Source organism: Octopus bimaculoides, chromosome 6 (assembly GCF_001194135.2).
Source record: "Octopus bimaculoides isolate UCB-OBI-ISO-001 chromosome 6, ASM119413v2, whole genome shotgun sequence".
Classification (NCBI taxonomy): Eukaryota; Metazoa; Mollusca; class Cephalopoda; order Octopoda; family Octopodidae; genus Octopus; species Octopus bimaculoides.
In genome coordinates this window covers 42,891,943-42,896,329 of record NC_068986.1, presented here as the reverse complement: position 1 = coordinate 42,896,329, position 4,387 = coordinate 42,891,943, and the positions used below count along the sequence as shown (strand labels likewise).

At 35.1% G+C, this 4,387-nt stretch overlaps 1 protein-coding gene across 1 annotated transcript in view; it reads right to left on the bottom strand.

Moving 5' to 3' along the window:
* LOC106874031 (contactin) overlaps positions 1 to 4,387 on the bottom strand; it is a 164,816-nt gene that overhangs the window by 116,662 nt on the left and 43,767 nt on the right. The gene's annotated exons all lie outside the window — the stretch shown is intronic.

Below are 4,387 nucleotides of genomic sequence, written 5' to 3'. Positions count from 1 at the left end.
TATGGCTCGAATCAGGACTTGGGTGATGATATTCTTCAATCTTTCGGTCATTTATAAATAGTCTTTGTGGCTGCATTAAAAACAAAAGCGTTCACCAAGCTCCCATGTCTTCTACCTTATTGATGGGATTCAAGGGCTTAATCATCATGAAGCAACATATCCATCATTACAATATTTCTTACTTTAGTTTTGAAGCGCGAAATCGTGAATAAGTTATTATCATCCATTGCCTGTATGTATACACCATTGGTTGAATCGCGGAATATTTCGTCGAGTATTGCTATCAAAAAATGGAAAATAACGTTGGTGCTATGACATACCACTGGTTACATCAAACTGGGCAGAAATGGTGTTGATCTACGTGGACAGAGCTCTCACCCCAGCGTGTAAGTACTTCATCATACGAGTGAACATCTTTTCTCAACATCCAAACTGTCTGAATACTTTCACTGGTCCGATCGGTTTAATATATTTTCGTAATGCTAACGAAGGCTACATTAAAAGCATTGTCCTTTTTCAATTTCACACATTTCTCTTGGAACTAGTGAGAGAGAGAGAGAGAGAGAGAGAGAGAGAGAGAGAGAGAGCGAGTGCGTGTGTTCGTATTTGTACGTGGTGGGGTATCCATGATGCTTGTTCATCATGGAATCCTGCGTACCTCATGGCATTATCTATCCGAGACGATGTAAAACTTGCGAGTAAACCTTGAGAGGCAGAACATGTGCGAAAGCTCGTTGGATGGGTTATATCTGTAAGAAATGCAGTCTTGTCGCTTAATATAATTCGTTGAATTGGCCTGAGAATTACAAGGGAATCCATTTGTGTAGTCTCACAGATATTATGATTGTTTATACCCGTGCATAATACAGACGTGTGATTTTTCTTGATATCCAACCTTTTGATCATCTACCATAACCTTGACCGGCTGACTGTGTTGAGTGACCTAACAAAGATTCCATGCAGATTTCTGTTCTGTTTCATTAAGTTTTTCTGGAATCTGCCAGAGACAAATCACTTTTTATCTATGGCGCATTTACCTCTTCTAAGCCCACATTCAGTTTCAAATCGAACTACTGAAGCTTTCTCATTCAGTCTGTTGAGCAATATACTTGCGCGGATCTCTCCGAAAGAAGCGTGTCGAAAAATCCTTCATAATGCATCGCATCCATTCCTATAACCCGTGTAAGGGTCCTAAATATTAGCTATATCGACTCTAAGAGCAGTGCATCTCTCTGATCGCCCAACTTCTCCCCAGGTTTGCAATATTCTAGCACTTCATTGGCCCAGAAAATTCATGATATTTTGTTTGATTGAATATTTCTCTCTGCTGCTCGATTTTGGAAACATTCGGCAAGATCCTTGGTATCCCAAACGGATGTTGATCCGTTATAGTTTACATTTATGAACATTATTTTATAGCGTTGCTCGCAAAAGTTTTTCAAAGTTTAAAAAGTTTTAACTATTTTTACATTACTAATAACATTTTCGCAGTGAGATGTAGTATATACAGCGTTGTAGGAACAGATCAAGACAATGATTCGACAACTGTAGTTGCTGGCATATAACCATCCACATTGCGACGCTTCTCCGCTGGTGTGGGGTGATTTTATTGAACTTATAGTTGGCAATGAACGATCTTCAATTTTCTTGCGTTCATCCACTCTTTTATGGTAGTTTCTTTTTATCCTATGTAGTGTTCAAAAATTCCATTCCTATTAGATAAATACGCTGGCATTCCTGATTAGTCGTTGACAGCCAGAACGTGCACACATAGTACTGATATAAGACTATTAGTAGCAGATCTCCTGTGGTCAGATCTCTGATCATATGTTATATGTAGTAAAATATTATGTAGGATGTGTATGTATAGCAAAACTATATCTTAACCATATGGCTTAGAAATTGATTTACTCAGCATTTGGGAAGTTAATTAAAATTCATAGTAAAAGTGACAAACTTCAAGTAAATTCCTATGGATTTAAAATGAGAAAACATTTTGTATCAATTTAGATATTTGAATATCCCTAGCATATATATAATATTTGTCCTTAGGCTCTGTGTGTTAGACAAAAAGTTAATTCTTATGAGAAGACTTATGAAAAATATTGTGTTTCAAACTATTTCATATGTAGAGAATTACTACTGAAAATATTTCGATTAAATTCTTACAGCTGAACAGCAGTGAATCTGTTCATGCTAAGTGATTTATGTTTGTATCAAACTGTATAGAGAACAAGGTTGCTTTAGCAATGGTAATTATTGAAAACATACTGCACATAGTAAGCAAATGCACAATTTTAGTGTTTAATAAGCTCCAGTTGTTTTACCTTTCCCAGCATTCAGAGAATGTGTCACTGATATATAAATAGTAAGCAACAGTGGTACGAGCTAATAAAGTTATAAAATTGTTGAGAGTGAAACAATTAATGTAAGTCAAGTGGTTTATATTTCAATGAATAACAGTTTCTAATATAACTTCCTTTCCGAACTGTCTTGTTATTTGCTCTTAATTTGATTATATTCTCTCTTAAATTCATATTTATCGTCTAAATATTATTAACAAAGACTATCAATTACTCTTCATTTGATGTGTTTATCGTTTCCATAATTCTTCTAATTTCTAACAATCCTACATAAAATGAACTAACAGTCTGTATGTGCGTGTTATGTGTGGATCAGAAAACGTGACTTAGTTATAAGCCTATCAACAGTGGTTTTAAATACAATTTAACTGTGGCAGTTAATGTAGGGTAAGTGGTTGTCATTGATAGTAGAAAGACACTCGAAATAATCGTACAGTCGATCCCTTCTTTTACTATTCCCGGTGAGACTGTATAACTATGAGAAATATTTATAACACTCTCATCTATTTAACATACTCAATAAATTTAAAACCGAAAAAACCCCCAATTAAAATGTATTTGGTATATACCTCCAAAGTAACGCGCAGTAATTCACGAAAGATCGATTAAATCTAATCCTGTATAGGAAACATTTTATTACCACTCATCATTCTAGATCATCATTCCTGTTAACTCTTTTAACTACACTTCATGCTTTCATGCTGGAAGTGAAACCAAGTATTTTTACCATCTTTGAATTCCCGCACTCGAGTCCCTGTGCTCCTGAACATCACTTTAACTTCCGATACATACATGAATATATTTTATTACATTTAAAATAAAAGTTTACATTGTCACTTATTACACAATCACCCACCTTGAAATGAATGAACAACATTAAAAATGGCTCGCAAGTTGTATTTGGACGAGGAATTCACTCGTTTTTACCAATTGTGAGACAGCCATATACAATCTTAATTCATATAAGACATTCAGCGAAAAATAAATATTGGTATTTCAACGACCACGCCACAACCACTTTTATCTTCCAAAGTGTTGATGAGTGACTTTTCAAAGTTATCACTACCATTTCTGTAGAGATTTTCTATTCTCAATTCTCACGAGGAAGGATGTGTCTGTAAATAATGAATCTTCCCTCATCTGAAAAAGATTTATCACCCTTTTCTTTACAGTTCTATTTGTCATACACATAGAATATTGCCTCTGGTACAGAGATAGCCCCAACATGCCTACAATTGCTTAATGAGCACAAATCTTTTCATTCTTCAGTCAGAAAAACGAAGTGTATTACTTGTGTTTCTTCTACTAGATTTCACTTTTCCGTGAGAGGTTTCCATTCTTATTAGGCTACTCAAACTTATAAAACTTGTAAACAGCAATGCTTGCAATCATTGAGGGATGCTTCCTTTTTATCTCTTCAATAACCTACTTATCACTGGCGCTATGATATATAGAGAAAAAACGTTCATGTATAACGACATTAATATTTAAACGTCCTCACAGGCTCCCGGTGATTTTCAATAGTCACCCTCAGCTACGTTGCCGATAACAATCTTTTTCTTCTTTGATATCTATAAAGAGTTTTACTGTGTTTCAATGCAAAGATTTTTACACTTTTTGGCTGCAAGATTTATTGAAGATTATCCCATAGTTTGTACGTTAGTTTCTTTTTCTCTCTCATACATTGTATCAGCTCTAGTAGGCTACCAATTTTATTTACGTGTCTTCTTTACATCAAAGATATATATTAGTATAACTAATTGCATTCATTTGAATGCAAACAATAGATTCTTTACTCCTTTGTAACCATTCGAACAGAAGTGTCGTCCACACTGTGGTGTATGGATTTCTGCGAGATAGAGACACAACGTAACTGTGAACCACGCTTAGTTGTTCAACCGATAGTCTGTGTATCACGAAACTGCACTGTCAGGGCTGGAGTTCGCTTCACAACAATCGCGATTTTCAACACGATGCAGTCGCATCCAACAGAACAAATCATACTCAATATATATATATATATA